This window comes from Leptosomus discolor, chromosome 11, assembly GCF_034619465.1.
Source record: "Leptosomus discolor isolate bLepDis1 chromosome 11, bLepDis1.hap2, whole genome shotgun sequence".
Classification (NCBI taxonomy): domain Eukaryota; kingdom Metazoa; phylum Chordata; class Aves; order Leptosomiformes; family Leptosomidae; genus Leptosomus; species Leptosomus discolor.
Genome location: NC_141401.1, coordinates 23595155 through 23610956, shown reverse-complemented (window position 1 = coordinate 23610956; position 15802 = coordinate 23595155).

The window sequence follows — 15802 nt, the reverse complement described above, 5'->3', positions numbered from 1 at the left end:
AAAAACATCAGATGGTAAAGAAGCACATTAATGCAGCCCCTTGGTTCATCAAGATCTAATCCTCTTGAACCTCAAGAGGACGGGGAACCTCAGGCGTAGTGTGAATAAAGCCTTTTCCATATGCGTATTCCCTGCTGTATTAGCTCCCAATTTACAAAGCATGTTTGCATCAAAAATACATGCCATGCAAAATCAGGGATGGCACCCTCACAGCAGTGATACTGGCAATAACTTGGGCATGCCAAGTAGCAGATGTTTGGAGGAAGCCAGTCAAGGTTTTGTCTCAGTAATTGCTGGCAAGAAATGGCTGTTCCTGCTTTTCTTGATCCTTGATTGCATTGGCTCGATACATCCTCTCTTGCAGAATACCCTCTATAAGGAGGTGCATAATCCATGACAATTTTCTGTTACAGATTCTTCCCACATAAATTTCATCAGGAGGGCAGGATTTGTTTTCTATTTCCAGTGCCACTCTGAGTCACTCACGCGTGGAGAAAAACATGACCATTCATGAAGGAGCTCTCTTTTTCCATACCAAGCATGTCCTTAGAAGATCCTTTGAGGACTAACTACTTCTTTAAATAATCCTTGGAAGTAGGAAAATGTGAGGTAGAATAAACAAGAGCACCAGGTTCAGCTTTTTCCTTTCTAGTTGGTATTTTACAGAAACATCTATCCTCCCAATGTCTTTCCCTAGACAAAACATAGGAGTTTGGGAGGGGGAAGGAAGAAGTGTAGTATCATTTAAGTCTGTGGGCCTACTTTCAGCATAAAGGGGATGAATTTGCACATACAGAATTGCTCTGTACAGAATATGAAGTACAATTGACCCTGCTTTTTAAAAACACTGCATGGCATTGGCATCGGCATCACTGAGGGTTGCCTGGAATGCTGCTTTACATTTCTCCACAAGAGTTACTACATCAGTACTGTAAAGATGTTTACAGGTAAGAAATTACAATTATGTTTAAAGACTCTCATGTCTGGATTTCAGTGATGATGTTTCCAGTTCATAGTTCAAGGCATCTCATTAGAAATGGGTGTATCTCAGATTTCCTGCACATTTGTTTAAATACTAAAAGGTTAATGAATCTCAGCAACATGACAATCCTGCCTGATACAGCACGGACTTACTGTATTTACTAGGATTTAAAAGTGTGGCTTCTGTAAAGTGCTAGCTGGTGCATTCTGAGTCATCTTCTGTCTTTGGGTGGAGCCTTTGGTTACTCTGAACCGCCTGCTCAGTGGTTGGTTCATTTCATTCATCTTACAAATTCCTCATTGACGAAAAATGAATGAAGAGTGGCACATCTAAGGACCTTCTAATTTGGAGGGCCTACTTGTCAGTGTCCCACTGCCATTGCCGGCCTGGCCTGGCTTTTCACCACACCAAGAAGAGGGAAGTTTGACAAGGGGGATCCAACTCGCTGTGAAGCCATTTCTTTTTCCTTATCCCGTTACATTGAACAAAGCACAACTAGGCAGGACCTAACAGCTCTTTGGACATCTTTCAGAAGCAGTGGGTGCTGTCATGTTCAGTTTACCCTACTTCAGCTTGGTTTCCCGTACTTTATATCTAATCCTTTAGTTCTCACCCTCTCCTTTTTTCACTTTATATCTCCTTCCTTAAGCTGTTTCTTTTCCAGAATAAAGAGTTCCAGCTTGCTCAATTATTTTCCCTATGGAAAACATTCCATCCCGTGCATTTGGTCGTTGTTACCTTTCTCTGAACTTTTTTTAGACCTAGTGTAATGTTTTCGAGATACAAGCACCAGAAGAGCACACGATATCCTGGGTGTGAGCAAACGGTGGCATTATAGACCGGCATAATTATATTTCCTGTTTTGTTCTTTTTCCCTTTCCTAACAGTTCCAAACATTTGCATTTTTGGACTGCTGCCATGCACTGAGTTGATGTTTTTATGAAACTGTCTATCTGTCACAATCCTGAACTTTCATTTCTGAGCGGTAACAGGCATCTCGGAGCTCATCACTTTATTCATAAAGCCAAAACCACTTTTGCCCATGTACATCATTTCACATTTATCTACGCTAAATTTCCTCTGCCATTTTGTTACCCAGTCACTTAGTCTTAAGGCCCATCTACAGTTCTATGCATTCACTTCCTACATTAAGTAAATGCGTATCCTCAGCAAGCTTTTCCATTTTGCTGCTAAGACCTTTTTCCAATCAGTTTTCAATTTTGTTAAGAATTCCATCGATGACTTCTCTTTGTATTCTCACTGTGCTCACCTGGCTGAAGGTTGGGATGGGCCACGGTTACGGTGCTGGGAAGTGTGGTGTTCAGCACGAGTCTATAGGGTGTTACAGAGCTGTGTGGTCCGTTACCTCAGGCTTCATGCATGAGAATCATTTGCAGTACCGTACTATGCTCTGTCTCTTGCAATGGGGTCCTGCATACCAGCTAGACCTCATCCACCTGACCTGTGACTTCTGATCTGTGCCTGACACAGTGGTCAGGAGATGAGGGGATTCTTTGGCATTTCCCAGCAGTGGAGGACTGTGCGTTTTCTGCTAAGATTCTGCATTCACTGAAGTCCTCCCGAAAGGGTTTTTTTCTATATGCAGTCCAACCCTATGGCCTTTGCCTGCCATGTGATTTGAGCCCCATGTTACATATCCCCCTTCATGTGATTTCTCACATATGAGAAAGAATAAACTTCAGAAGTCAGTCTAACTTCTAGCAGGAGGTAGGTTGCTAGTAGTGTTTGCCAAATGAATGCATCAGGGCACAGAAAAAGTATTTTAGAGTAAAAGAAGTTTAACAGTACACAGCCTCCTAACCCTGTAAGATAGGACCCAATACAGCAGTTTAGTGAGGAAACTGTGCAAAAGAGGAGTAGAAAGTCTGCAGAAATATGGTTTAGTTTGGTATATGCATGCAAAAAAAAGGAACCATATATAGTCTGTTAGAAGTGAGTGAGTGTATCAGCAGCAGATAGTAAAACAGATAAAACTTGAATGTTTAAATGGCTATTGTTTTTTATTTTATTTGGACTTCGTGGGCTCGATTTACCACTACAGTGCACTTAGATTTGTTGTTTGCATATGGAAAGCGTGAATTAATGTTTCCAAGTCAGCAAGGAATCATCTACAAATTCCTGAACGCAAAAATTACTCTATCTCTGAATTTGGGCTTGTACTCTTCACTGGATGCCATTTGTTCCTGTCTGGGGAGCACAGACTCCAAAAGAGTGTTGTGTTTACCCCATGCAATGAAGAAAAAGCAGTATTTGTCACTTTGCCTTTGAAACATCATAGTTACATTTGTATTGGTTGGAAAGGAACATAGACTCATTAAGTGATATTAGCAAATCAAACCAAGAAATGCTTCTAAACCTCTTATATGTATCCTTTATATTTTTGCGTGTATGTGTGTGCGTGTGTGTATCCTGTTCAGCAAAACTGGGCAAACAAATCATCACTGTGTTACGATATTGTTACAATTCTAAAAAATCGTTCACAGCAATAATTCAGATAGGTAGCCAAGGAATTTTTTAACAACTGTGATGTAGTCCCACCTAGTGGCCAAATTGAACAGGACTCTATCATAGGCTCGTACCTTAAGTTTGCAGTATTAATTGCCAAACGCTGCATAGTTGCTGCTTGATTTTATTATTATGATGGTGCAGAAAGCATCCTACTTTTAATAGATACGTAGCTTACTGGATAACCTTGAAAATCTAAATATAACGAGGCCACTTGTTGCCCTGACTTGTGCACCCAGCTTCTTCTCAGACACAGCTTTTTGAATCCTGTGGTTTTCATTCAGGACAGAAGATACTCGAAAAAATGTCTTTGCAGTTTTAAATCCAACATTGCTTTTTTGAGGTTTTTTTTTGTCAATTACTATTTCACTGAGTATTCATTGCCAAGAAAAGTAAGTTCTATCTCTAAAGTAAAAAGTTTAAGGGAGTTCTGAGCTATTAACTTTACGAATGGCATGGAAAATGAGGAAAGGCCAATTTACTACATTCAATCAGCCTGATACTGTAACACCTTCTCAATCAGCCTGCCTTAGTGTGAATTTACTTTTTGGAACTCAGTTTTTTTCATTGTTAGAAAACAAAATGTTGTAGATACTTAGCCAGACTGTAAATTTTTCAGCCTAACACACAGTGTAGATAATCTGATGTTTACATGATGAAATAGTAAGAAATAGAAACTTACAATTATAAGCATCAGATTGCCATTTTACAGAAAAACGCATGTAATTATTTTGTGACTGCCAAACTATAGTGCCTTGTCAGGTAATTGTGTCTTTGTCCTCAACAGGGCTGAGATTAAGGCGTTAATTTAATGTTTTGGATTGTGCTCCCTGTGCTCTTACCAAGGTTATGAAGCAACACAAAACACATGCCAAAATGCCATAAACATTCTAATTCCTAAATTGATAATGATGTTTAGAGGTGTCAGATGCAATATATGGCTATCCAAATAAACTGTAAAACTCTGCACTTCTTCCTGAATAAATGCTGTTCACAAAATTTGTGGCCATTATTTTTTATAATCTAAAGCAAGGCAGTGAGTGTCTCCTTTCCCGCCAAACTTATAATTAGCGGTGAAGTTCTGACACACTTAAGCTTTTTTTCCAGTGTAAAATGTTGAATTTCAAATGTTGAAAACCAATTTATTGAAAAACTATAAAATAGAATTCCAATTGATTCAGAAAGGTATATTCTACAATAGAACTGAGCCATTCCAAAATTTTAAACGTAAGTGGGAAATCCATGAAGCAGACTTCAAATACAAATTAATTACATGCACTATAACGCATGTATACACACAAACACAATCCATTTACATGAAAATGGAAAAGCTGCGTGCAAAAATCTCTTGTTGCTCACAGCGTAAAAATAAACAGCTTGTGTTATAACAACTGCGAAAATAGTATCTGATTTTCACAGTTTGGATATTACTTATTCTGCTAATTTATTTGACAGGCTTTGTGACACAATCTTAATACATGGGAAAGTAAAACATATATGTACTATTAATGCTACTGAGAGTTGTCTGCTTCAGCCTTTTAGTTCTCAATCAGTAAGAGAATAAAAACTGTTGCTGGAGGAGGAAACAGGAAGCCTGAGGAAAATAATTAACTATTCTCTTTTATCTCTTCTGTATGATTTTCACAGGGCCAACATCAAATGTCCAGTGATGCTTGAGAGATATAGGAAAGTAGGGAGGAAAAAAAAAAAAAAGAGTGTTGAAAGCAATACTAGTTAATCTGAGGTCATATTCAGGCAATTACTGACCCAACCTGTAATTCCATTCACTTGTCTAATACAGATTGTCATTTTTGGAGAGGCTAATCTGGGAAAGAAGGTACAGAGAGGACAATAAACAGAACCAGGGACAATGTTTTCTGATCCAAAACCAGTCCAAGAACATATCCTTAACATTGACTTGCAGAAGTTGTGCGGTACGGTCTGGCATCTTTGTGAGGGTGTTTGTAGGTAAGCTGCTTGCCTGAAGTCCTAGACAAAATCACAACATGCAACCCCCAAACTTACTCAGTTTCACTTGTGTTAAAGGTCACATTTTTATTGTATTCATCAGAAATGCTGGAGCTGTCTCAAGAGGGGGAACTGTGAAAGCAGAGCAGGATAGCCTTATTGGGGCTCTCAGATTTTAGTGAAAAATTGAGTGTGAAAGCACACACCTTTTGCACCTTTAATTTTGTTTTCTTTTTGCCCAAGGTGCTTTAATGACTGAACTACGTAATCGCTGTATATAGTTGACTCTTAACTAACAGGATTATCTTAGTGTTTACAGCTGAGGTGATTTTGCTCTTCCCAAACATGTAAAGTAACCGTAGGTACCTTCTATACTGCAGTGATCAGACTCTGATAACTTGTATAAACCTAAATATAAAAACATAGCTTTACAATTGCTATGTAATCGTGTAACATCTATTAGTGTCTGTATTATCAAAGTTCTCCCACCCCAACTTCAGAGACAGGAAGTTCTTGTCCTTAGAGCGTCTATGTGCCTGACATTTTTCTGTCATTGGAAAAAATACTCTACAAACGATTGAGAATGTTTACAAATACTGGGGAAAGGGCAGTGAAGCTCTTTTCAATTCTCTCTTTATGCTCATCTCTTCTATCTACTGCTACATATTTCTGGTTGTCTTTATGCACCCTGTAGTTGTGCGCTGCTGTATTTATGGATGTCTTATTACTTTCTGCCTCTGATTGATTGCCATGTTGATAGGGACCCTGCAACTGTGGTTTGTAATGTGTGAATTTATGCAAGTTACACATGAGAGGCACATTTGCTTTGCTTCTAGCTATACTGTTTTCTTCATAAGTGGGGTTGTCATTTTCACAAATTGTTACAAGCGCATGAGACTCTTACCATGTTGATTGTGTAAGATTTTCTTTCTGGTGTGTGGCACAAGTGTGGCACTTAAGAAAAAAACAGCATAAGCCAGTTACCTATTATATTTTTCTGTTGGATGCAGGAGATGAGTGGCAGCATACAACAGAAAGTGTGGAAAGATTGGTGGTTTTTTAACCTGCTGTCAAGGTATATTTTTTTCCCAAGACACTGGTGTTGAAGTAAATTATGTGCTATTGCACACCAGTATGTCTTCTCATCGCGTTCTCTGTTTCCAATAAAGGTGTATATTCCCTTCTTGCTGTGGGACTTCTGGGGCTACATCAACTTCCACACTTAACACTGATACACTGCGGAGAGAGTATAGCCCCAGCATCTTTTCTTCTCCTTCCAGGGTATATGCAGGACTGATACACCATATGCTTTCATATCAGGTGGAATGTATATAACAATCTTATAGTGAGACTACCTGACTCTGCAAATACTGATACTGTCATGTTTTACATATCTGATTGATTTTTTTTTTAGACTTATGAAGTACTTCCAGCATAGGCTGGCTTCAGGAAAGCTTTCATATTTGTCTACTACTTCCCTAATGTAGTTCTTTAGCTGCAGGCACTTCTTAATTGGTTTGGTTTTGTAAGTGAATTGTCTTGTAATGTTACGGGACCAGTGCAATAGCATTAATCTATTTAAAGCCAAATGGCACATATTCAGATTATGAATGACTGCAAGTCTCCTGGAATTATTGTGAGTGTAAATGGGGAAAGGACTTCTGACTGGGGTTTCATTAGTTGTGGGTATAGATCAGCCCATACTGTACAATTGGGGCCCATACAGTATTGTATGAAGCGTCTTCATATTCTATTACCATTTCATGTTTCACTGCTACTCAAGATGAACTTAAAACCTCTTACGACCACAATTCTTGCAATCACCTCACAGTCATTAAGTTTTACTACGCTTCTACAAGCTAGTGTAATCCAGTCCCTAGCTGAAACTTAACAAAACTAACCTAGACATGCAAAGGTATTAAGGCTTTGTAATTTGCCGTTCATATGCTACTGACACATCAAACCAGCAGTACAACTTTTCACTACTTTTAAAGTATATTTCTCAGAATGTAAGTTTCTGTCTTAGCTGGACATATGTAAATTACCTACAGAATTTCTTAACAGCTAATAAGCTGTTGAGAGTTCTAGTCCATTCTCAGCCAGATTCCTTATTGAATTAAGCAAAGCATGATTCAAACACACAACTGCAAATGCCTGAACTGAATCCTATCTACATAATATGCAGCATTTTAGGACTTTCCAAAGGTTTTTTTGGGTGTTCTTTTTAGGTTCAAATCTCTGAAGCAAGGACTTAAATCCCAGCATCCCAGCATGTATCAAGTGACATGCTGTTCTTACATAGGTCTTCCTCAGTTTCTATTCCTCTTAAAATAAATAAAAATAACAGGAACTGTGATGCTAACTTAGGTTGTCACCCACATTTCAAGAAAGATTATGAGAAAAATGTACTTCTATGTATGTGCTTAGTCCTTGAACACTGAAAACTAGCAGTGTCATCAATGCATTACATCACTACTGAATGCCTGTAGTAAAGACAAGAGGTGACCCCCAGCATTCATCAGCACCAAAGGTGTTCATTATACAAAGTAGAATCATGGTTTACAAATGCCAAGTAAAATCAGATGCAAACAAAAAACTCCTTGAAAGCAGCAGTGGTGTACTTCATTTACATGGAAGCTAACTGACAGGAAATACTGTGATCATTAAAGACATCGTGACACTGATAATTTTAACCTGTATTTGTTGAACGATTGACTCAGTTGTTCCTCAGCAGAAGGGCTTCCTTCTTGGTCACTCATCTGACAGGTTTCATGCAGCTCCATCTCTGATACAGCCCTCAGTTTTGTTTGCTCTGATAACGCTGGGAAACGTCTATGCATACGGTCTGGATAACAATAAAGAAATGTCTCTAATAGCTGATACATGGTTCAAAATCACGCCTACAGTTTGATATAATTCTGTGAAGTTGCATTTGGGCCAGTGGCTGTTTAGGTAAACATAATTTCTTTTGACATTTTATAGATAAAAGTTGTTTCCATAGTCATACTTCCAGTAGACTCGAGAGGTACAGATCTAACCATTTATAGGAATTTTGGAAATAAACCTGAAATTCTTACTCCCATATTAACTCCTACCAGGCCAATGAAGAACTGATTTCCTACTTTATCATGTGGACAAGTAATAACCAAATGTTTCTCCCCACAGAGTCACTAGGAGCTTTGCTTTTATACTATAGTGAGAATTTTAGAAGATTGGAAGAATCAAATCACTATGTCTTGAAAAATAAATACTGCTCTAACACCCCTTAAATTACTGTGGGTGTAATTCTTTGAAATAATGAGACAAAAGAGTTCAAAGTGGTGTTAAATCAACTGAGTGCAAGTGTCAGTCCATCATTCACTGGCCACATTTCATTAGCACAGTTTAGTTTTTGCAGTGAACTACATTAGGGCAGAGACTGAGTGACCTCTTGGACCCATGCCACATTTCCAGCACCTCTCAAATGGCTCTTTCTGTAGGGCATGAAGACAATGGAAATGCATTGAAATACCACTATCTGCCAACACGGGCAGGTCCAGAAAACAGAAACTGGCCCCTGCTGTACATGCGGTTGATCAATAACGGGGACTGATTCTGGTCTGTGTGCTCAGTCAGCCTGCCATACAGCGTCTCCTTAACAAGTACGTTGGACAGGACGGCACACAACTGCTGTGGTAGCTGGGCTGTTGAAGCCACGTAGCACAGGCTTAGCAGTTTCTCATCGTGCATCGAGACAGTATTCCTTCCATTTTGATTGCTTTGTCCTGTCCATCAGTTTTTATAGGGTGAAGGAGAAAATTATTTTAATGGAAATAGTAAGCACTGCTTTTTTCATCATACGTTTCTGTGTACCTTATAACAGCGTTCACCAAAATCAATCTATAAAAAATCCACAGTGCATGAAAATCTATAATACATAATCCATTTAATTGAATCTGCAACATGCACATGTGTGGATTTGTGCATGACTTAATGTGAATATATAGCATGTTTTTCTTTGCTGGCTACCCAGTAGATTATTATTAGCAATAACATTCTAAACCTAGCTTTGCACATTCGATGTATGCTACTGGGGGAGGGGAAGGAGGAAAGAGTGTAATAGTGGCTGAGCTAAGGCAGCCCGAGGCATTTTTCTGCCTACACAAGGCACAGACAGACAGAATGGATTTGGGACGCTGTTCCAACAGTATCCTTTACTCCTTTGGAAATGTGCAGCATTGGCTTTCTCCTTTTTTCTCTGTATCTACTGTGATGTTGTCAGGGATACAGAGTCCTTGACTTGCACCCAACTGCTGAGGCCATCACCCTTTATAGCAGCACTGCCCCCAAAACCTTGTACCCACTGGAAAATTTAAATCTGTTTTGTGACAGGCCCCTGCATGAAATGTTTAGGTGGTATAGAATAAAATCTCCCTGCACTGTCTCTGCAGCTAATTCAGAGGAAGCCAAGACTTCACTCCAAAATGCGTGTTCCGAAAGACCTGGCTTTATAATGTATTTATAACCCATTGTATTTATATTTGTATGCTTTTTTTTAGAAAAATGATAGTGTAAAGAGGCCCTAAGTAGCAATTTCATAATGTGGTTGTCCGTGAAGTATATCCGACACGTATTAAAATCCACAACAACATTTGTGAACCTCCTTTGATTTTCCTGTAACTGACATGAAACCATACTGTAAATTGATCTTGAAAAGACATACCAAATGGGCATCTGTTCATAAGTAAATTATGGTGAAATATCTGTTGCCTTCTCAAATAACTGGATCTTTAACTGTCAATTTTAAAAGTAATCAGGTTTTCAAGAGAGTACACACACTACAACTATTTTAAAGGTCCAAATGGGTTTAGATTTTAATTTGTCTTTTTCAAGTTATTAAAATTCTTACAGTACTAAGACTTACTGGGTTTTATTTCTAAATAATTATAATACTAAGGTGTTTAAATCTGTTACTGAACGGATTGATAAAAGACATGACTATTTTAATTAAATTCTAAAAGGACATTCTGTATATAACCTTTGAGCACAACCCTGCAGTCATTGCTAAGAAAAATCTAGCTGACTTGAAAGACTCAAATTTGGAATATAACCGACAAAAAAAAAAAAAAAATAGGCCACTAGGATATAATTGTAAACGCTCTGCACATATTTTTTCACATTATCTTTGCTAATATCTAGTAAAACATTGTTTCTCAAAAAGGTATAAATAGTGCCTGATGTCCAAATAACATTTTGATTAACTTTAATTGTATTGTTGATATTTAGTAATGCAATCTTTTTCATGCAGTTGTTTACAGATAGGTATAACAAATAATGTGACTTACGAGAAAAATGTGAAAGGGATAGATCACTCACACACTATGCCTACAGAACTTCTCAATCTATTTTTAAATATTTCAGAAACGGGAAGGAAAGTAAAAGATCGGTGTTAACATTTCTGAGCTACACATTATCAGTAGTACTTAGGAATCCTTTTCCCTGTCCTGACTCTCATTCATTAGTCGCAGCAACATTAATATACAGTATTTTGCTACTAGTTTAGATGTTCAAAGTATAACAATAACATATATTTGTCTAATAAATTTTCCTTCCCTTTGTTTTCTCTTTTATAACAAAGAACCATAAAGACACTGAATACTCTCTCTTGTTTAGTGCAAGAGAGAAAGTAAACACTAATTATAGCAGATAACTATTAGTGTCAAAGGATTCCAAGACATTACCAATATACACTTAAGCATTTCAGAGCAGACAGTGACCTTACCTTCATAGCCAAGGAGAAAGCATGTCAGCAAGTTAGGACAGACCTCCTCCAAAATGGAAAAAAAAGCAGAGAAAGCACTTGGGCCTTTCAAAGAGAGTTTATCTAAAAAATACTCAGTTCTCTTCTTGTAGCTCTCCTGGGACCAAATGTCTTTGTATTCCTCCAAGGAAAAGACTCTCTTGTAAACCAAATATGACAGCACTTTGTTCACATCCAGCTCTTCCAGTATTTTCTGTCTCTGATTGCTTGGGATTTCAGAAAGCCACTTATTCCTGTTTTCATTTTCTCTTTTGGTAGATTTTGCACAGTTACAAAACCAAGATTTGGCTGCTCTTCCAAGCATTTTGATATTTAAATAGAAAACAGAAAATTCTACTTCTGCATTTATTGTGCAGTATTCAGTATGCAAAGTAAACATAATGTGGATGGAGAGAATGCAAATACATACTGCTGTCCGTAATTGTTGTAATTCTAATGGAATAAAGAAGGCCTACATACAAATTGTAAAGAAATCTAGCTCAATGCCTGCAGCCTCCTAAGAGGATTACATTACACTAATTAGCCCTTTACAACTGTTAACAGCTTCTGAACCGTAATGATGAGACTGAGAATTGCTCGGTTACCGTTACTTTTTAATTCTGTAACTGATCTTCAAAGATACCCATTTGCAAAAATTAATGTGTTCAAGAAGACAGCCGATCAAACTGAAATAATCTGTACAAGCTGGTACAGGACATAAAGTGTCTTCTGTACACTTTAATTTTGTATTCCTCAGAGGCCATACCCAAACCACAGTATAAATGCCCTCCCCTTCTTATTCTTTCATAAAATATTAGCTTTATAATGCAATGGAATTATACATTTAGAAAGCATGTTTCTGTAAGTATTTTGTAGTTCTATATGCAAAAGGTAAAAAAAAAGATTACAGAGTAAGACTGTTTCTGTGGAGGTAAATACGTTACTGTTAAGAATAACAACATTGCTGCATGCTTAGATCTTTAAATTGTGTCCAAGCAAAATAAAACACCATAGAGCGTCCATTTCATGAGCCAGGTTTAGCGGTGGAGATTACTGCAATCCTGGTGGAGGTGTTCTGCCACTGATAATCATTTATTGAGGATCACACATTACATAACCTCCCTTAGGCAAATGCTGCTTAATCCATGGACTTTTTGGTCTTGTTTTCATGCTTTCTGTCAACATAAATTCCCTGTATAGAAAAGCTGTGAGTACTTCCTGCCTCCTCCTCCTTTTTCTTAGTCTATTTTTTCTATTTCCATTAGTTCCAACTGATAATGCATCCATGGCCTCATTCATGTGGCCTTATCTGCAGTTTTCTTAAGGGTATTTTACCTATTGTGCAGCAAACAAAAATATTTTGCCAAGCTCTTAGGAAAACAAGTTTTATAATATTTTTCGGGCCTTATGATCTTAAGATACAACCACTGTATCCTCCTGTCAGGCTGCTTCTGTTTCTGAAATTTCGAGTATTCATCAGTCGGCGTTAAAGCTGACCACTGACCGTATAATAATTTAGGACTTTTATTGTGTATATCACCATTCAAACAATTAACTACCCACGCTTCACAGAACTGTTTGGAAGCATTGCCTGTCACCTCGTGGTTGTTTGTAGATATAACAAGCCTTGCATGTGGTGCATTATCTGGAGCAAGGACAAGTGGAATTATGCGTTATTTTAAGCCATATTAATGGTCCCAGTTTAGAATGTTATGGCTTATTGACCATAGCAGTGCTTCTTCCTTAATCACCTTGAATCTACTCAGGTAGAGCTACCTATGCGTTAGGTGGCATCACACGCCACGTGAGAGATGACCTGCTTGGGGAAGACAGGTGGTGAAAGGCACCTGCTATCCTATTAGCCGGGTCAGACAGCTAAAGAAGGTAACACGCAGTAGGCAGAGAAAGTAGCCAACCTATCTGAAAGGCCTGGCACATCTTCTAGGCAACCTTTAAAAGGGCTCCTTTATAAACCTAATTCTTAAGATTCCCTTTGATTTTTGAACCTCCACAGGGGTAGTACAAATACTACCCGCCACTGCCCCACTTCTTTCCATGTTCTCAATGAAACCTTATGTGTTTTTTAATCTCCAAGTTGTTTCTCTCTCAGAAGTTCTACTAATATTAGAACCACAATATCTCAGCAGGTGAAAGATCCTGATAAAGCCTGGCACTCCACTTATGTTAGACAGCATCTTATGAATCAGCCTTCTCAGCCACTGTAACTTCTGATGGTAAGTTTTTCCATTACTTCAGTAAGTGCTAGAGCAAGCCAAAGTTACAGGTTTCGGGTTCATAAGACAGTGCCCAAAGATGAGATATAGAGGATTCAACCTGAATATGTTTCTCAGAGTTTAACCGCAAAACTAAATCTGTGTTTATTTTATTATGCTGACAACACTGATTGTCATCAGTATCCTAAATAGAGTAATAAATTCCGCACAGTAGTGAATTTAGAAGTTAAAAAAACAGGTAACCTGTCTGATTGATAATGAAATGATTTTTTAAAGGAAGCTATAAAGTATGTCCTATTTTTACACGTGTCTGTGGCAGTTCCACCCATGACAGTCCGTCCTCAAAGAAGAGTGACCTTGCTATGGTGAGTGATAGACATAGATGTTGGCAAGTTGCATCTCTTCAGAAAAGGAAGGAAGAATTTGTGCAAATGAAAAATGTACATAGGCATCAATATGCTGAGGGATAGTCTCAATATACCTTAAATAACAAAACTAATTAAAAAACCCCAAAGCATTAAAAGTTTAGCTGGGGCAGAATGACTAGAAGAACTAACTACAAAGCTGTTAGAAAATTCTGGGCATTCATAGGAGGGAAAACAGCACTCTGCAATGAACATGCAAAGAAAGCTTAGTATAGCATGAACTGGTTAATACAGACAGTGAATTGTACTACACACAGCAGTCATCCAGGATAGTGGGAGTATACAGTATAGGAGTGTCTCTGGGCTCCATGCACCGGATAGTTTATCGTTTTTTTCTAGAAGAGTTGTAATGGGTTTGCCATAAATGTCCCCATTATTTTTGTTGGTAAAAGGCTGGGTGATATCATGGGAAATGTGTCAAATTGGGGACAAATACAAAATTTGACTCTCTACTTTCTCACATACCGTGTAGTTATTTCCAACTGTGTGGAGAATAAAATGCTAAAATTCTGATTTGGTAATGGCCACACCTTGCAAAATCTGCGTAATGAGTAAAGGCAAAAATCTGAGATCGTGTGTTGAGAGACTGAATACAGAGAAGTGAGTGTAAAGTACAATCAAGGGAGGAAACCAGAGAAATTGAAGGTAACAAAGAAGTATTTGACACAAAAGGATACATGGAAATACACAGTGGAAATACAGGATTTGAGATGGAGAACTATTGTTTTCCCAGGGTCAAGGAACTGAGGGATTTAGCTGCAATGACCTGTAAATAGTACAATGCAGACAGTTTGACTGTGCAATAGAAGTTGTACAATCTTTCCAAGCTCTGAGTCCCAACTGCCTAGCAACTTGAACCTCTTAAGGTGATTCACCCTGGTGCCAAGTTCTGCAATTTGTGCAAAGATGCTGTTTAGTTCAGGCAGCCTAATTTCATAAGAATTGGTATCCAAACAGGAAACATCCTCTAGAAATAAGCTCTGGCAGTGGTTATTTGACATTGTAGTCAAATAAGGTTGGAGTCTGACCCACATTTTTCGACCTTGACATTATTTCATAATGAGAGTAGTGAAGGGGGGTGCAGCACAGACTGCCAGGGCCCCTGAGAGCACTAACTGAACGTAATGGCCCTGACCAATGCCACCTGGGGCCTCCACCCACACTCCTGTCCATGGGCCCGGGGCTCCATTTAAGCTCAGCCCTGGACCATCAGTCCCTGCCAGGGCTCCATCAGAGATGTCCTTGTTGCTGGCTCCTGTGGCTCTAGGCTGGCTTCCTGGTTTGACTTTGCCACGTCACCATGGACCTGCCTGGTAACTGCCGTGTCTGGCCCCAGTTATCACCACGGGACGTGACCTGTGCATTGCTTTCCTGGCTTGACCTCAGGCCTGCCTCGTTGCTGTTAAGTTTTCTGGCAGTGTGAACTCCTAGTTGGGCCTTACTGTTACCCCCAGGTGAGACTGGGCCCTGGCAGCCCTGTCCTGTCAGCCTTGTTATGGCACTGAGCTCCCTGTCCTGTAGGATGCCACTGGCCCCTATGGCTCCCTGCCATGCACAGTAGTTTTGCTCAACACCAGGATGTTAAAACTACTTTTTTTAAAGTGTGTGCAACGGCTCTTAGAGAAGGGCAAGAAAAATGCCCTCTTTGAAACAGTGTTCATGTAATCCTATTGCCCTATGGGAAACGGTGAAAAAAGGTGAGACCTGCACAGACGGAGTTGTAAGCTACCAGCTTGTACCAGGAGGTGCAGAAGTGGCAGGGAAAGATGGCTTGGGCTGGAGAGAGATCTGTTACAGGGGTGTCAGTGTGAACTACTGCTTATGTGACTGTATTTTGGGTTTCAATTCCTCTGCCCAGCTTGCTTTTGCCACTTTTCATTCATCTTTC